The following is a 19,975-nucleotide window of genomic DNA, read 5'->3' as shown; positions in this document are numbered from 1 at the left end:
AATGCCCACCTCATTTCTTTGCTCGCCTGCTATCCTAATAGGCAAAGTCCCTGGGGTCCTGAAATGACAGCAGAATTGGCAATATTTTTAAAAGGCATTAATCATCTAGGAGCATCTGCAGAACGTGGAGTCTTTGTCCTTGGTTGGGCCAGAAGCTCTGGAAATCAACATTGATCAACACACCCAGCAGGGCTCTCTTCAAATACCATGAACCCAAGGTCAAGTGGAGATGCACTTCCCAGCATGTAAACAAACAAACCAGCCATCTCAGTCCTTCTGTCTCCTCTGTTAATACTCTCCAGTGCACACACCTCCTTTCCTTCTGGCCAAATGCATTTGTGTTCTTTATGGCTTGCTCTGTTACTGACAAGTTCTGCTTTTCAAATAATGTGACTTTGAACTGTCCCTTTTCACTCCCCATTTTCACATTAGCTTTGGGTTCCTGTAGGTTGCAGGGAAATATGGAACACTGTGTTGTGAATTAGGTGAACCACACAGTATAGAGGACACAAGAATGGGCTGGCTTGTGCCTGTCACAAAACTACATTAGGAAAGGTTGTAAGATGTGGAGTGGTGTCCACTGCTATTTGTAAATGTATAATTAACAAAATGGCCATCAACACTCTTGTCATAACCACCAACCTGGAGGACATGATTTGTTTGGTTATTTTCCATGATGGGCCAATGTCAGACCACCTGGCAGTCCTGACAGGAAACCCTTCCTTGGTTTGGTGTGAATGGACCACTTATAGTTCCTATTGTTATGACTTCTTTATAACAAATTTCTGATTTCCCACTTGAACACTTTGGATCAGATGCTGCATTAGTTACTTCTGTTGTTGTGACTAAATGCCTTATAAAAACAACTTAAGGGAGGGTCATGGTTTGAATGTAAGGTGTTCCCCATACATAACCTTGTGTGTTTGTGATTAAACCTCCTACTTGCTCCTCCTCTGATGTCTCACTTAGGGGATGGGCCTTGGGATTTTATAGTCCAACCTAAGTTGCCAATACTGGGAATTCACTCTTGCTACTTTCCCTGCCCCTTGATATGAAATGTGAACCTGCTGTCCACCACCGCAATGAAACTACGCACTGGCTGTGTAAACCCTTTCTTTCCACAAGCTGCTTCTGGTTGGGTGTTTTGCACTAGCAATGAGAAGGTGACAACAGAAGACAGAAGGGCAGATTCTGGCTTACAGTGTAAGAAGGGAGTTAATTCAGCATGGTGAGGAAGGCGTGGCAACAGGCGTGTGAGGTGGCTGGTCACACCTTACCTGCGGTAAGGAAGCGGAGAGCGGAGAGGCATGGGGACAGGTTATCACACCTCAAGGCCCCCATGACTCCCTTCCTCTAGCAAGGATCTGTAGTCTCCCCAAACAGCAGTACCAGCTGAGGGAGGACTTAGTGTTGAAACACATGAGCCAAGGGTGACGTTTCACATTCACACACAGTAACTGTGACGCGCATGAGCTCAGTGAGGATGCACAAAGGGAACCGGCCGGGCTGGAGTTGCCGTTCTCCACGATGTGCATGGAGAGGCCCACTGATCACCTTGGTAACTGTGTGCTTGGTCTCTGCACATGCGCATGGGGGGTGCTGTGACAACCCCGGGGAGGCCTGCACCCACCCAGGCTGCTGAGAAGTGCTTTCCTCCTGCAGAGCCCAGGCCTGGCTGCAGCCCAGGCCCTCACCTTGACTCTGACCTCCCAGGCTAAGAAGTTAACAGGGCTCCTGCATCCAGCTAATAGTCCCCTGAATGGAGACCACCTTATCAATTTTGCCAACTCCAGCCTTTGGCATAAAGGTCATTATTGTGTTCTGCACCTGGAATCGTGTTGTAATGAGGCACATCACATTCTCTTCCAGTCAATGAGGGGGAAAAAAAGCACACAAAATGGAAATTACTGTGAAAATGACCTTGCTAGATTTCTACATCTGGCTAACACAGCCTATTTCTACACATCCAGGCAACGACGTGGAAGCTTTGTCATACAGCCACACAGCCCAATCCCATGTTAGGAACCACAGTATTATGGAACATATGGCTCAAGCCCATTAATAGTTCTGACAGGTGATGGATTCCCAGCATGGTAAGGCGCTGTTTACTACTGATGTTTACTGAGTCAGTAACAGCCTGCCCCGGGGCTCCTTCCAAACAGGATGGAAAAAGAAAATGCCATCCATATTTGCATTCAAAAGTTTTCCTGTGTTTACACATGCTAATAAAAACAAAATCCTGCTTTTTAAGGAAGGGGCAAGCTATCTAATCAATTTTCTGAGAGGCCCAAGTGTGGGATGTGATATGCGTGCTCTGCATTCAAGAGCAGAGCCACAGCCAGGCTGATATGACAGCTCCCTCCTGCATGGGTGGGTGACATCTCAGGCTAGCATTCGCCCATGCTTTAGGGCTGCGGATGCCAGCAGGGTACACACTTCCTAATGACTGCTTCATTTTTTTTTCTCATCACCTGATAAACTAGTGAATGAATTATCTATGAGGACAGCCAGAATGTTGCTCTGTAACTTCTTTTCTTTGTTCTAGCTCCCTCTTTTAGCTGCCTGGCATTGCTCTTTTGATAAGAATATAGTTCTGACAGTTATTAAATAAGCTATGAAGTTACCACTCTGAAAATCACTGATAGTGTTTTTTAGAATGAGTAGGTCACTTAACCTGCTCTGGGATTCAGTTCCTATCCATAAAATGGGTGAATGACAGCATTTGTCTTATAAGGATTCAAGTTGCAACAGATAAAAATCCACCCCAAGCCATTTTTTAAAAATTAACAGCTACGGGCTGGAGAGTTGGCTTAGCGGTTAAGCGCTTGCCTGTGAAGCCTAAGGACCCTGGTTCGAGGCTCGGTTCCCCAGGTCCCACGTTAGCCAGATGCAGAAGGGGGCGCACGCATCTGGAGTTCATTTGCAGAGGCTGGAAGCCCTGGCGCGCCCATTCTCTCTCTCCCTCTATCTTTCTTTCTCTCTGTGTCTGTCGCTCTCAAATAAATAAATAAATAAAATTAAAAAAAATTAACAGCTACAATCCATAACTAGCTTTATTTATTTAAAGTATGTGTGATGAGCGTGTCTATGTGTGTATTCATGTTTACATGTGTAAGCATGGGCACATGAATGCCACAGCACACGTATTAAGGTCAGAAGATAACTTTCGGGTTTCTTCTTGCCTTTCACCTTGTTTGAGGAAGGGTCTCTTGATTTTTTTGTTCATTATTCCATTCTTGAGCTTCCAGGAAATTCTCCTGCCTCCATATCTTTCTCATAGGCACACTTGGATTATTGGATTTACAGGAGCTCACCACAACATCTGGCTTTTTTTTTTTTTTAAACATATAGTCTGAGGACTAGAACTCAGGTACTGACAACTTCATGAAAAGGGCATTATCCACTGAACCATCTCCCCAGGCCTCACTTTAACAATTTTAAGAAAAACACAACATTTTTTTGTTGATTGGCCCTTGTGGCTGGGAAGGATACTGAACTATCTGACCAACTCATAGTATGAGACCAGAGTGTCAGGTGCTAGTATCCAGACAGGAGTCACAAGAGAACATTTCTATTATTTCCTGAAGGTGAAACTGGTGTTATTGACAATTATAGTGATAGTGCATGTCAGGAATTAGTGGCAGGGTGAAGGTTTGGAACGAGGAACCCTTAGCCTGACGTCAAGCTTCCAACCCCAGACTTGCTTTCTCTCCTCTCGTACTCTACGAGACACGGGAATATGACCACTTTTATTTTGACTATGTCGTCTTATGGATGTGCTGAGCACTCCACAAGGCTCGTAATTGTGCTGTCTTGCTCACAGTTGTATAAATATGACACATTAAGGCCTGCACGACGGGTATGGGAAGAGTAGATATAATTAGGATCTGGCTAGACTTTTATTTAAGTGTCTGAATATCATTCAAATAATAGTGCTTCTGGAAATGAATATGCACATCCACTCTCAGGAATTCACAGAAGATGCATAATATTCAGGTGCCTAATAACTTCACTGCTAGTTAATCATGCTTGATGCTTATATAGCACTTCACCTTTTCAAATCATTTTAGAATATGTTAGTTCATCAATCCCCACAACACCCATCTCAGACGGCACGGGAGGCTGCCTCCGCTTCTGATCTCTCTACTGTCCGTCCGTAGCAAGTTCTTCATGAAAAGAAGGGCCAAGAAAGGAACTGCGTAAGACACGGGAGGGAACACCTGCGGCTGGTAGTGACGAAGGTGAGAGTGACAGAGGCAGTTTCTTATAGAAACCTGCCTTTGACACAAACCTCAATACACCATATCCATATGAAAATAACTATTCATTTCTGATGGTTTAAACTGTAAGAAACCAGGAACCAACCCGTTTCTTCAACCATCAGATGCCTGTAGCCCAATTGCTTGACCCTAAAGGGCTTCTGCTTCTGCTTGTACCTATTTGTGTGTGTGTGTGTGTCCACGCGTGCACCATGGCATGCGTGTCGAGGTCAGAGGACAGAGTGAGGGCTCGGTTAGCACCTTCCATCTTCTTTGAGGCAGAGCTTCTCATTGCTCAGCAATGAGCTTTCATTGCCTCTGCCGATCTCACTTAGGCATGCTGGGAGGAGAGGTGCCTGTGGCAGCGTCTGGGTCACGTTATGTGGCAGTTTTTATCCACTGAGCCACCTCCTCAGCCTTAGCTATACATTTTATACTTAACTCTCCCAGTACTGTTTCATACCCAAGCAAAAATAAAAAAAGAAAGCAAAACTCTTGCCTGTTATTAATACCTACCATGGTTTTATTCATGCTCAGTTATAAATTCCTTGTCCCTTGGTGTTCTAATTGTTAGAATGGCAAAAAATTGGACCCACCCCCAAATTGACACACAAGGCATGTGCCTGTTTGGTTAAGAATAATCTTTTTGAAACAGAAGGAAGGAAAATGGGGTTCATTGGAGGGGGTGAGGCAAAAGAGGGTGATGGGAAAAAATTGTGTAAATTTTTAATAAAGTTTTTTTATTTTAAGTAAAAATCATCATCTTGCTAGCCTCAGGTCATTTTGCTTTCTAGAGATTAAAGGGGAGTTATGTTATGAGTTATGAGGTTAAATTGTAGGACTAAGTCAACCTGGGTTCAAAGTGATTGAACTTACTACTCACTATTTGACTTTAGGCAAGTTGCTGCATGTCTCTGAGTGGATTTCCACAGGACAGCCTCTGAACCCACTTTACAGAATTTCACAAGACTAAATGGTCACTCATTAAATGATCACAGTGCCCAGGATACAGTGAAGGCTCAGAAGTATTATTGTCTCTAGGTTTCTTTGATATTCTCACATTCCATTTTAAGGTGTGATATTGAAGCCACTTGAAAATGATAAGCCCACAGATTGCAGACATGATTGCCTGTGGAATAAGAATATGTTGTGGTCTATGTCAGCACATAATGATCTTTATCCAGCCAGGCTAAAACATGCTCTAAATCATCTAAAAGGTCATCTGCCTGCCGGCAGTTCGCAGAATAATATGCAGTGCAATGTGGACCCTGGACAAAGTCAGAGAATCTGATTTGTCTGTGACAAGTGCACATGTGTGCGTGCGCACACACACGCACACACACACACACACACACACACACACACACACACACGGGTTAGGGTAAAGTTTTGGTTGCGTCTTTTTCCTTCTTCCTGGGATGTTATTATCATTAAATTTTATTTGGGGAAATTGAGGGTTTTCTGGATGCCCTAGAAAGCCTGTTAGCATTGGACATTGTAAGGTGATGAGGGGTTAGGGAAGGTATTAGCAAATGCATAGGTTAATTGACTGTTTTAAAAAGTAGGGTTTTTTTATCTTAAAGAGTTAGTCCCACTGGGAGACAATGTAGAAGAAAGCATTCAAGCCACAGCACTCAAGCAGAATGAGCACTTATTTTGCAGACAAAATTACAACTGCCAGGGGAGAAAATTTTCCCAAAACTATTTAATCTCTGAAATGGGCAATAAGTGTGTCATCCTTTTGGGCATTTCAACCTTGATGCAGTGGTTCATAGCGAATCCTTCCAGGACCAATCCCCATCAGATTCATCAAGTGTCTCCATTTGCTCACAATAAAAGTCTTTTAAGGCTCTGAGGATAAAACAGCCTTTCCTGTATGCGATATATACCTCTCTTTGTCACCACCGCAAAACCTGGGGATATGTTGGAAAAAGAGGGGAGCCTGGAAAATGAAGGTATTCATCTTGCAAGTGCTTGTGATGCTATTTCTAAGCTAATCTCACCTACAAATCACGGGCTCCAATTCAAGTCCATTGCAAACTTGCCTTACAGGGCATCTAGTGAATCCTCAAAAACATGAAAGGGGTGCTTACTTTGTTCCTCACGGCCCACCCGTTCTCTTTCCTGTTAGCTCCATGCATTCATTTTGGTAATGAACAGCATTAAGACGCTGAGCAGAAGTCAGAGAACTTGCTGGAACTTGCCTTTTTCCCTTTCTCTTTTGTTGCTGGCATGTCTATTAATGACAGCAGCATCATAAACAATAAAGTGTAATTAGGAACTAAAGTGTCTGTGGCAATTAAATATGAAGGAAGTCTTCAAGAACACAGCAGGAAGGGTAATAATTTTTAAGCATTTAAATTGCAAACGATGTTATTGATGGAACTTTTAAGAGAAATTTTGTTTTGGGGAGAAAAAGAAGGAGGCGAGTCTAAAGCAAAGTATAGACTTGATAACATTTGTAGACAAATAAATATTTAGGATGAATCAATTTGCAACCATGAGCTGATGCTTTAGAAAATGCAAAAGCTAATGGAATCTGGCTTTAATTTCTACCTCACTGAGTCCCAAAGGAAAAAATAAGAACCAACGTAAAGGATTCTAGAATAATAACGTGACTCATTGGTGCTGAGGCCACTTCATGCTAGATGATTCATCTTCAGATACTGAAAGAACATTACTAATGAACTTTATGCATGAGTATTGCTCAACTTTTGGACATAAAATTACATGAAGCTATAACCACATGGGTTTTACATTTTGGGGGCTAGATTCTAGTAGCATTGCACACCATTTTGATTTTATAGCTCATAGTCTGATAAGCAGGACTGGGGAGTTATATAGCCCCTTCCCCGTGGTCTACCGATCTAGCAAGGCATGGTGTAAGAGAGGTGCTGGAGAAAAGGTGAAATTCTGTCACACAAGAGGAATACAAAGAAAAGGAAAAGGTGCATATTCATTTCGCTAAGTTGCATCCAGAACACAAGGGTACTGAACTCAGAATGCAATAAAAGATAAGAAAGGATATGCAACTCTCTCTCTTCAAATGCTCTGCAGTACATCCGCCACGCTAGTCATTATTTGCTCTTGAGTCATTAACACCTTCACATAGTAAGTGCATTTGAGATGGGTGTTCATTGGAAGCCATTAGTAACAACAACAACAAAAAAATCAATGTTTAGAGGAAATATGCTGAGTGATTCATCTGCATTCTGTTAAAAAAAATTAAGTTAGATAGGGAGCAGAGTGGTGGCTTAGCAGTTAAGGCACTTGCCTGTGAAACTTATGGACCCAGGTTCAATTCCCCAGTGTCCGCGTAAAACAAACAAGGTGGCACATGTGTCTGGAGTTCTTTTGCAGTGCACCCATTTTTCTCTCTCTGTCCCATTATCTCTGCATTCTCTTTCTCAAATAAATAAATAAAATATCCTTTAAAAGTTAGATAAATAATATTTTCTTAAAAAAGGAAAAGGTTCAGAAAAGCAAAGTTAAAGCCTAGAATGTGAGGATTTAAAGGGACTGGGGAGTTTGAAGACAGTTAATGGTTCTTTTTGTTGCTGCTTCTCACTGTCTTCCTCTCTTCTTCCCTCCTGTCCCATCCCCGTCCCTCCCACTCCTCCAACCCTTCCCCCCCCCCCGTCCTTTCCTTTTCCCTCGCTCCCTTCCTCCCCATCATCTTGCTCATCATCAACCTCTTCCTCATTTTCTTTCTTTCTTCTTCCCTCCATCTCTCTTTCAATAGAGTGTTACTCTGTGGTCCAGGCAGGCCTAGAATTTGCTATGTAGCCCCAGATGAGATCAAACTTACAGTGGTCTTGCCACAGCCTCCCTAATGCTGGGACTACAGGGCTGAGCCTCCACGTCCGGCTTTAGCGAGGGTGTTTGAACCAGCTGTGAAAACGATAGAAGATGAAGATTCTCCTCACAGAGTTGGAATACAGCCACAGCAGCTGGCATTTGTCCCTGAGCCCGGGGACAATGGATACCAGCAATTCAGTTGTAGGTTTGGGATGAAAGGTAAGGAGTCTAACCTTTCAGGAATTCCTTTCTAGGGCTTGGACCTGGGCTGATTTCATCCCTAGTAGAATTCTTTCTCCTAACTTAGCTGTGAATGTCAAAAGATCAGAAGCATGGCAATGTGAGCTGAGGTGCTTCAGGTTGACAACTTGATTCTCTGATCTATCTCCTTTACTTTTCAATCTAAATTCAAAGTCAGTGTTCACAGGTGCCTTCACAGCCAGCTTCAGCCCTCAGAGAAACGTGCCCTGGCTCCTCTGTGTGACAGTTTGCCCTCCTCATTTAGATCAATTAATACTTCAGAAGACAAGCTCTTTCTGAAATGGACTAGGTTTCAGTCAAATTGTTATGCATTTTCTTTTTAGTGCTTTACAACTCAAAAACACACTGATGAGTTCATAATGCAGATGTACTATGTAGAAATGGGAATATGGTTCCTAAAGTGTATGATCTTCTATAAAGTCTATAATATTTCTTTTCTACTTTTCTTTTCATCTGACTCTTTTCTTTTCTAAAGGGAAATATCAATGCTATGAGAGAAATGAAATATATCTATCAAACACACATATATATAATATATATAAAATCTTGAAGTACTATAAAATCTGAAAGGATTCAATGATTAAAGTCCTTCATTTTTAAAGAATTCTATGAGAAATCTCAGCAGTTGGAGACAAATTGTTTCTAGTATTGTTTAAGTTTTGTTAGTGCCATAGACTATATCAGGCTCTGCAATGAAACAAATGTGTGTTTGTGTCTTTCTAATGTAAAATGCAATATTGTGGATAGTTAAAAGCAACACAGTTCATCTCGTGGGAGATGCCAACTATACAGGGAATGGTGACACACACTTGAAGGCTAAAGTAGGAGGATTTCAAGCTCAAGCTCAAACCTACCCAACATAGTAATTTTGAATCTAGTTTGGGCTACATAGGGAGAACTTGTCTCAGAAAAAAAAAAAAAAAAAACAACCAGCACTCAAACAAGCAAAAAAAAAAAATATATATATATATATATATATATAGATAGATAGATAGATAGATAGATATAAATCAAACCACTATGAAATTCATGTATCCATTACATAACTATTTCATAAATAAATGATGCCCATCTATTGTATATAGTCACAAACACTATGCACAGGCATGATTAACATATAGCATTTACCTTTCAGAAAATATTAATTTCAAGTCAGTGACAGATATTTGGATACTATAATAGAGGACAAACATTTCAAAGTGTTACCTAGTTCAAGACAGATTACTGGTGGTACATCTTCACCAATATCCCCTTTCAAGTTATTACCAAATGACCTTCTCATAGACTATTATAAAAAATAGCCACAGCAAACTAGAAACAATCCCTACCAATCACAGAACACTTTGTTGACAAGAATTTGGGGAAGACATATATTTTGTAGGAGATTGGCAGGCTTATTTGTTCCATGAAGATTTCAATAGGTCAATTTACATATTGAAAAGAATTAAAAAATACAAAAAACAAAAAATCACCTGTTCAAGTTTTATGATAAAAAGCTATGGAGACAGGGAAAGTAGCATAAAATAACAGAATAGGCTCTTGAGAAAACGCAATATTTATTTTTAATGGCATCTCTCCATGAGTATGTCAGAAAATTGGATATCTACTAGAAACAGGGCTCTCGGTAGAGAAACCAGTAGACATTTTGGTAGCTAGGTGGGATGGAGTCATAGAATCAGATGCCCAAGGAGATCCAGCACTCCATTGATTCACCCTCTAAAATATTTGCCAAATTCAAAAGGCATACAAAGTAGAGCTAAAGATAAAAATAATAAAGCGAGGGAGGGAAACAACACCTACAAGGGTGAATGGAGCTGTTGAGTGAGGGAGGGAGGTGAGGGCTCTGGACCAGAGATAAGGAGAACCAGAGATAGAGGCTTAATCAGAAAATCCACGTAGTCTAAAATCAACACACTCTTGCATAAATTAAGCCTGCTATGATCAAAGTATAACCTTCTGGGATATATATCTGAATCAACATACCATGGGGATTCTTGAGCATCTATGTTTATTGCTGTGTAAATCACAATAGCTAAAAAAATTGAGCCAGCCTAAAGCCCATCAATAATGACTGGTGAAAGAAGATACAGTGCATATGTATAGCGCAATTTTATGTGGCCATAAACAAAAATGAAATCATGGTTTTATGGTGACCTTTGTGTTGCTAGGACAAAACACTAGCCCAGTGCACCCAGCGGGAGGAAAGAGTTGATTCTGGCTTCTAGTCTTGAGGGGAAGCTTCATGCTGGCAGGGACAGATGAGCGGGCAGAGGCTGGCCGCCACCTCTCCACAGCAGGTGGGAGAGAGCAGGAAGGTGAGCTGAGCGGCACTGTCAACTGGGGACTGATAAACCCCAAGGTCTGCCCCGGACACACCCCCTGAAGAAGCTCCATCTCCCAAAGTACCACCATCTGGGACCGAACACTTAACACACGAGCTTATGGGAACTGCTATTCAAACCACCGTGATGGTATTTGCAAGAAGAGAATGAATCTGGAAGTCATTATATGAAGCAAAATAAGCTAGATTCAGAAAGAAAAATATCAAATGCTTTCTCTCATTTGTTAAACCTAGGTTTAAAACTCTGTGTGTGTGTGTGTGTGTGTGTGTGTGTGTGTGTGCGCGCGCGCGCGCGCGCGTGTGGTCACATATGTAGGTGGGGAGGTCATGAGAAGAGAGGGAGAGGTCTTAAGGGGGAAGCATTTCAACAAATCAAAGGAAGATGTGGGAGATGGAAGGGGAATAAAAAGGGAGTGTCTAATTTGGGAGGAATAGCTGAAGACAATATTTAATTACAGCATAGAAATTAAAATTTTTGAATTAAAAAACTTTAAATTTAAAGCTCTGTGCTTACACGGTGTGCTTAAATATATACTGTATAAAATATAGAATGTATAATTAATTACCAAAGAAAAAGTGAAGAAGACAATACCTGTTGGAACTAATTTATTCAGAACAAGAAAGCAATTAGAACATATTTAATTAAATGTGTGTGCATGTGGGGGAGAGCCTAGAAGAAGCTCTGGTGTTTATCTCAGCTATCACCACCATTTGTAAAACAAGTTCTTTCATTGGCCTGGAACTCCCCAGTAAGCTCCAGTCCTGGGGTTAAGGCACGCGTCACCCACCGAGCTTTCTGCTATGGGTTCTCAGGACTGAGCTCAGGTCCTCCTTCTGGTAAGACAAACACTTTGCTGACTGAGTGATCATAATTACTAATTAAGTAAAAAGCTCATTACAACTAGAACACGTAGAGGACATATAAAACAGCTTCCTGTGCACACCCCTTACTGTAGTCACACCCACGTTAAGGTGTACCCATGAGTTGAACATGATGGATCAGTAGTCAATCAAGACTGGCGCTGTTGACAGTAAACATATTGAAGATTAAAGAATTAAAAATAATAAAAATGATACACGATGTACAGTTATCCCTCAGAATCTACTGTGGCTTATGTCTGAATACGCCCCAGGCTCTGAAATGTGTGGGTGCTCAGTCTGTTATACAAAATGGTAGAGTATTTGTACATAACCTCTGCTCATGCTCTCATATATTAAAACTCACTTATAGATTATACCTAATATCCAACACAGTGCAAATTCTAAGTAAATAGTGGTTACACTGCATATTTGAGAGATTAATGGCAAGAAACTATTCTGCACATGTTCCATACAGATACAATCATTTTAAAAATGTATTTCATCCATGATTGTTTGGATCCAAGGATACAAAATCAGTAGATGCAGAGAGCTGACTGCACTTAACAACATGCATTGAAATGAGCTACACCTATTAGAATTCTAGAAGAAAAAGAAGCACATTCACAGTTATATCTGGACACTGCAGCTATGCCTCTCTCAAATCATCAACAACACGAAGAAGTCAGAAGTTAAAGGTAACGCATGCTATTTAGCACTGAAAGTTAAGTATATGCAAGTGGCAGAAATGACTCATCTCTAATATCCACAGAACACATAACAACTTACAAAAGAATTCCATACAATTTAAAAAGTAGAAGTCCATGTCTACTAAAGGTATTTTTGTATTTTATTTAGTTATTTATTTGAGAGAGAGAGAAAGAGAGAGAGAGAGAGAGAGGGGAACAGAATGGGCACACCAGGGCATCTAGCCACTGTAAGTGAATTCCAGATGCATGTGCCTTTAGAAGTGAACTGGGATCCTTTGGCTTTGCAGGCAAACACCTTAACTGCTAAGCCATCTCTCTAGTCCCTAAAGGTATTTTTTACATTCAGCATTTACATTTCTTACATTTAGTATTTCTGACTGAATATAAAACTATGCTTTTCTTCCAGAAAACGAACAAGAAAATGCTGACTATAGGTGTGAAAAAACCCAATTTTAATATATCTTGATTTGTTATGGTTGGTATCTGGAATGTCTGACAGGCCCATGTGGTAGAAACATGTGTTTCTATTGGGAGGCTGGGAGACCTTGCAGAGGCCAGACCTGGTGGGAGGAAGTTCAATCTCTGGGGCAGAGCCTCGAATAAGATACTGAAAGCATGTCCCCCCCTTCCTCTCTCTGCTTTTCTGCTGCCCTGGGGCAGCTCTGAGTGGCCACCATGAAGTGTCCCCAGGATGAGGGTCTTACCACAGGCCTGCCAGCCACAGGTCAACTGACCATGGGCCAGACTGAAACCTCAGCATTCGAATAAGGCAGATCTGTCTTTCAGGTGCTTCATTTCACATGTGTGCTATGTGAGCAGAGGCTAACGAACATGGGACTTTAAGAGGAAATCAAAGCCAAAACCACCGTCTGTTTGTACGGGAAGAGCAGCAGTGACTGCTTATCAAAACATAAGCAGAAGAAAATAACATGTAGCCTTAACATGTACAAAATACAGAAGTCTGAAAATGACAAATCTAGTGTATACCACCAAGCATTAAAATAAAGTCAAAGAAAGTACATACAGGTGGGATGTAAACACAGTATGATTAACAGGAAATCTTTCAAGTGGTAGGTTTGATTAATCTTAGTAAACGATGTGTCTTTAGGAGTAAAGAAAACATACAAATTGACATTTCTAATAAAAAGTCATATAAGTAAAATAAACTAAAAATAATTTTGTATATGCAAAAAATAAAACAATAAAGCACACATAATCCATCATGTGCAATATAACAAGAAACTATAACAACAGCCAGATAAAACTACCAAAACTTTGCATGACCTAGTGGAGGAGGATGATGAAATTTTACTAGAATACAGAAGATGAGACATGAATAAATAAAGCAATATATCATATTTTGAGTATATCTTGTGGTGGTAAAGAGCCATGTATTAAATGGTCTGAAATTTCAGGAGACTGAAAATAAGCTATAAAGTTAACAAAATCTCACAACTATTAATTAACATAAAAACAATTTCAGTCTCTTTAAAAAATAAATTGTGAGCCGGGCGTGGTGGCGCACGCCTTTAATCCCGGCACTCGGGAGGCAGAGGTAGGAGGATCGCCTTGAGTTCAAGGCCATCCTGAGACTACAGAGTTAATTCCAGGTCAGCCTGGACCAGAGTGAGACCCTACCTCGAAAAACCAAAAAAAAAAAAAAAAAAAAAAAAAATGTGCAAGAATTCCAAGGAAAAGCCTTAAATCAACACAATGAGGATCACTTCCCCAGATATCAAATTTAAAAACAAAATGATAAAAGGAGTAGAAAAAAATTGAAGGGCTTAAAGATTTTATGACACATATATTTCAAATTTCCATATTAAAATACTACCATAAAACGTTGGAAAGATAACTAAATGTATCATGTATAAGAGACAATGGTATAATATTGATTTGCATTCTTTCAAAATGAAATCTCAAGATAAACCAATGCCCTGAACAAAGAGGGTGGATCTCGGCAGTAGAGCTTGCCTAGCAAGGAGAGCACTGGGTTAGCTCTCCAGCACTACGAGGGAAAAAACAAAACAAACAAACAAAAAACTGAACGAAGAGCCTCACACAGAATCCAGGGCTAAAAACCTATATGAAACGTTTGTCAATCTCACTAGCATAGGAAAGAATAAAAGATGTGAATTTTTGCTCACTACATGACATGTAAAAAGGATTCATAATTATGAAACTGTGACACAATGCACAAGATGAGGCTCTGTTCTTTTAGAGGAAATCTGTTAGTGTGTACATACCAAAATATCAAATGTACGTGTTTCCTTATCTAACAACTAGAGCTAGGTCAGAACCTTTCCCATCAGAATCCTGCATTCGGGGGCTGAGAGATGGCTCAGCAGCGGAAACGTGCTTGTTTGCAAAGCCTGGTGTCCCAGGTTTGATTACTTAGCACCTACTTAGAACCAGATGTACAAAGTGGCACATGCATCTGGGGTTCATCTGCAGCGGCAAGAGGCCCTAGCATGTCCATTCTCCCTCTTTCTCTCTCCTCTCTGTCCCCCATAAATAAATAAAATATTTTTTAAATATTGCTTTTATACAAAAGTCACAGTATTCAATAACTAGCAAAAAAAAAAAAAAAAATTTTATCCAATGCTAGTTTTGGAATTCTAATTCAAATGTTTTAAGTAAAAACAAAAAAATGCACATTAAAATTAAACAAAAGGAAAAATAAGTGTGCAAACATATACTTTATGCACACACACATATATATGTATATATACATGTGTAAACATATCTATGTATGCATTTCCATATATATTTTTCCCAGACATACAGTGAAGTAGTATTTTTGGAAAAAGCTATGTGAACATATTAAGCAATAGAAAGAAGCAAGCTGTACGGATAAGTGCTCGGCATACCTGCTTCGAAACGGGGCTGTCTGTGGTCAGCAGGGCGGGACAATAGACACGTGCTTTACTCTATTTTTAATAATATTAATAAACCCCACCCCAGTACAATCATAAAAACCACAAGAGGTTTCCCATGTAAAAGCAAACATTTAAAGAATACACTGGAGAGATGGCGTAGTGGTCAAGGAACTTGTCTGTGAAGCCTAAGGACCCATGTTCAACTTTCCAGATACCACATTAGGCAGACGTACAAAGGTGAGGCAAGCGCAAGGTCGCACATGCCCATGCAAGCATTTGGAGCTCAACTGTGGTGCCTGAGGCCCTGGTGTGCCAATTCTCTCTTGTTCTCTCTCTGTCTGTCTCTCTCTTTTGCTCTGAAATAAAATTTCAAAAAATTAAAAAAGAAGACACTGTTGTATGGGAACAGAGGAAGAAAAGATTAATGCCAGTAAATAATTACAAATCCGGAGCCTATAATACAGCCCCTAACTTTCAAGGGGTCCTGAGACATAAACATCTCTTGGATTGCCCTAGTATCTAAAGCCCAAAAAGGATGTAAAAAGTCATTCTACAGAAGTCAGGAGAGCGCTATTACTTCAAACATGTTACTTAATAATTCATTTTATTCCACTACTTAACGTTGAGAGGAAAATTTAATTCATTTGAAATCACTTATTCATATCCCCAAACTGAATGGCATATTGATTTGGGTATTCATTTCATGATATTCAAGAGGCCTTCTATGTGGAGACTTTTCCATTTTTAAGTGTCCTTGAATCACACATGATTAGACTGCCACTCAAATGGCAAAAAGGCACAGTCTCATTCCTGGTGGCACTTTCCTGCTCATTTTAGTTTAATTTAGCAAACTCTGGCTGCATGGCATTTATGTGTCCAGAACTGTGCAAGGGCTGGTGTGGGAAAGAAAATTCAATGTCCTAGCTTGGTGAACCCATCTCCAAATCCCATGCAGAGACCACAGGCACTAACATCTGAGCTGGGTTCAGGGCGTAGTGGGGAGAGAGAAGGGCGTACACAGGAGCTGGCTAGAAGGGACAGGTTGAGCATAGAGGGCAGGCGCATGGCCAAGAAGTAGCAGTTGACTCCGCGGGTGTGCAGCCTACTTGTTCTGGATTATAAAGGGTGAGCACACGTGGGATGGGCCAATTGTGAGGGTGGGTCAGAGAGCAGGCCGCAGCTCTCATTCTTCTGGGCTTCAGTGTTGACTTCTGGATTTCAGGCTTCATTCTGGGCAAGATTTGAAGGGTTTTAAGATACAGAGTAAGATTTACCTCACAAGTGGATCGTTGTAGTGCGCAAGGAAAGATTGGACAAGAATCCTGGAGACGACCAAAGTCCAAAACAGCGTGTACTGTAGACACAGCAAGATAGAGGGGAAGTAGAAATGTGTGTGAGAAACTCTCTCTAGAAAGATATAGGCTGGGAGCTTGTTAAACCTCCTTGACAATTTGATTGGACTTAGAATCACCAGACAGACACACCTTTGAGTGTGTCTATGAAGATGTTTCCAGAAGGGTTTAGGTGAGAAGGGAAGATGCACCCTGAATGTGGGTGGCAACCTTCCATCGGCTGGGGTCCCACACTGAGTGAGTGAGCTAAGCACCAACTTTCATTTCTCTCTGCTGCAGACTGTGGGTGTCATGTGACCTGCCACCTGGTGCTCCGTCCATCGTGCCTCCCTCACCAATGTGGCCTCCATCCCCTCAAACTGTCAGACTCAGTAAACCCTTCCTCCCTTAAGCGAATCGTCCAGTCTTTGATGGCAGCAACGAGAAAGTGAGTCATACGCGTGCGTTCTTCTGCATCAGGGTCTTAGTGGGCGGCACGCAGGAGACCCCTTTGCCGGGGATCGTTAGGCTCGCCCTGCTGCCTCTCCCGTTGCCTTTCCGCGATCTGCTTCCTTTGCTGGTGCCACGCCCCCGTGGTGCCACTCTCTCTGTCTCATAGCTCATTCTGTTGCTCCTGTCACGACACATCCTGATGTTACATGTGTATTTCTGGGTATGGGCTTCTGGGAGGCACAGTCTACATCACATTTGCCTTTCTTTCCCAGCACCCACCACACCACCTGGGAGCAAAGGCTTCAAGCACTTTCGTTAGGAGAGGACCCAAAGCCTGCAGTATTTTGCACATACTATTTTTAGCTCGTCACATCATGTCTTAAGAGATGAAGAAATTAAACTGAGTGTGAGCATCCATCCTAGCGCTGCTGTCCAGTGACTGTGGCATGTCACGAACTCCATCACTCCTACAGAGTGATGTTGAGGCCTCTTACTCCAACATGGAAAATCAGTGCCATCCACGCTTGTGAGCTCAGCAGCAGCAGAAGAGCCCACCATGTCTTGACTGTTCTTTGTACAGTTGGAGCCACTGCTCAAAGAGTCTACTTTCTGGGCTGGGGAGATGGCTCGGCAGTCACAGGCACTCACGTGTAAGCCTGACAGTCTGATTCCCAGTGCCCACTAAAGCCAGACACAGGTGGTGCACTCCTACGGCCATGGAGGTAGAGCCAGATGAATCCAGAAGCTGAAGGGCTGGCTAGACTGATGCACACACTGTGACGAAACAACAACAACAACAACAACAAAACACCCAAAACACAAAGCAAGCAAGACTGTCTCAAGCAAGGTGGAAAAAGACACACATCCTGAGGCTGTCCTCAGACCTCCACACGTTATGGCATGTGCATGCCTATAAACACACACACACACACGTGCGCGTGCACACACACATACACACATATATGTATATATACACAATTAAAAAAAAAAACAGACTTTCTAACACAAACTCTCCAAGAACTGACAAAATATAGAATAATGCTTTCTGAGTGTCCCTGCCTTGATCCCTGAGGCCTATGAATAGGTTCCCTTTCCTGGCACAAGAAATTTTGCAGCTGTAATTAAATTAAGGATCTTAATCTGGAGAGATAAGGCTGTATTATTCAGGCTCAATGATGCTTAACAGAGAAAGAGGGAGGCATGAAAGTGAGAAAGGGAGACACGCAGGTGGGCACGGAGGACAGTGAAGTTCTGCGCTTGTTCCTAGAGGAGGAAGGAAACAGGCTGGTTGAGAGCTTCCCGAGGGCTTGCCAAACTGCAGACCCATTACGGACTTCTAACTCCGAGCTGCAGGAAGAGAAATGCATCTTGTTGGAAGCGTTCTAGGTTTGTGATGACTTGTTAGAGCAGGAAGGGGACATGAATGTCTCCCCAAGTCAAACATCACTTGCCCATACCCATTCCAGCATTTGTACCTTTGATGGGTTCCAGTGTTTCAAGGACCCTTTAACATCTGGAAGTTTGGGGATCGACATGGCGTCTCATGGATTCTGTGACTATGACTGAGGCCTTGCTGTGGCATAAGTGAACAACCTCGGCACCACACATTTCCACCGGGACCGTTACCAAATTCCTGCCAATCGTCTTTGAATGCAAACTAGACAGTAACTATGCTCACTGCTCAGCATCCCCTTTTCTGCACACGCATGTGTGTGTAATGTGCATGTGTGTATGTAAGTATGTTCGCATGTACATGGGTGCATGTGTGTATGTCTGCACAGGCACATGTGTGCATATGCATGAGGAGGCCAGATGTCCATGTAGGAAGTTTTCTTCAATCACACTCCATCCTATTTTTCTGAGACAAGGTCTCTCGCTGATCCTGGAGGTCGCTGGTTTGGCTAAACCAGTTAGCCAGCAAGCCCACTGGATCCCTGGTTTCTACTTCTTCAGTACCCGCTGCCATGCCAGCTCGGACGTGGGTGCCTGGGATTCAAACCCATCCCTTGTGCCAGCAGGACGAGTGCTTTACTCGTTCCCTCCCCAGCCCATCAGCCCGGTTCGTGATCTCCTGTCCTGTGCTCCCCTTTCTCTGCCTGTCTTTGCTTGTTTTAGGCTGGATCGGGCAATAAAAGACTCTTTCTTAGACCTGTGTTACATTCTACCATAAATTGAGGAATAACTCTTGGGTTTTTTTCCAGAATAAATAATTCCATTCCCATTTCTCAGCCGAGCATCAAGACGGCAAGCTGTTCAACAGACTCTCGTGTTAGAACATCAGAGACCCAGACACTCTGCCCTAGTTAAGGTGTTGATTCTAAACATACACTGTCCATGCCAAGCTGATACCCTATGCTCGCCATCCGCTTGTCCTGGCCATTTACGTACATTTCGTGTGATGGAAGCTCTTCTTCTTGGTGCTCAGATAGGAAACATGCCCAAGTGCCTCAGAAATCTGCTGAAATTCTTCAACTTTCCAGAGCATCAAAGGGACACTGTGTTTCCTCAGCTACGGGATCTTAGGACATGAATTAGGGGCCAGGAGACTGCAGTGAGGTCACTGAAAGCTATCTAACTGTCGTTTACCTACAAGTGTGAGGTCGAGCTGCATCTCCAGCTGGTGCTTGCCATGAAGACCTTGTCTCTCCCACCGCCCCCCCCCCACACCTTTCTTGGATTTTCCTCGAGAGGTTCTGCAGCACATGGTCAACACTGAGTGCCAGGGAAGCTTTCTGGAGCTCTGTGCCAATAAATCTGGGGGCATGGTAAAAAATTTCAAACATGATGCAGCCTTACAGTGTCACTTTTCTGTTGTTGTTGTTTTTTGAGGTAGGGTCTTGCAATAGCTCGGGCTGACCTGGAATTCACTATGTAGTCTCAGGGTGGCCTTGACCTTATAGCAATCCTCCTACCTCTGCTTCCTGAGTGCTGGGATTAAAGGCGTGCACTGCCACACCAAACCCATATTTTTTATTTTTGATTCAGAGTCTCTCAGGCTAGCTTAGAATTCATTATGTAGCTAAGGGTGACCTCAAACATATAATCCAGCAGGAGCTTCCAGCATACAATGAGATCAGGCACTGAT

The 19,975-nt window shown here is 42.1% G+C and overlaps 1 protein-coding gene across 5 annotated transcripts in view; it reads right to left on the bottom strand.

Annotated features, from left to right (window-relative positions):
• Positions 1-19,975, bottom strand: part of St6galnac3 (ST6 N-acetylgalactosaminide alpha-2,6-sialyltransferase 3) — a 551,413-nt gene that overhangs the window by 100,779 nt on the left and 430,659 nt on the right. The gene's annotated exons all lie outside the window — the stretch shown is intronic.

Source organism: Jaculus jaculus, chromosome 19 (genome assembly GCF_020740685.1).
Source record: "Jaculus jaculus isolate mJacJac1 chromosome 19, mJacJac1.mat.Y.cur, whole genome shotgun sequence".
In the NCBI taxonomy this organism is placed as follows: domain Eukaryota; kingdom Metazoa; phylum Chordata; class Mammalia; order Rodentia; family Dipodidae; genus Jaculus; species Jaculus jaculus.
Note: the sequence above shows the minus strand (reverse complement) of the source record. Positions and strands in the feature narration are given on the sequence as shown.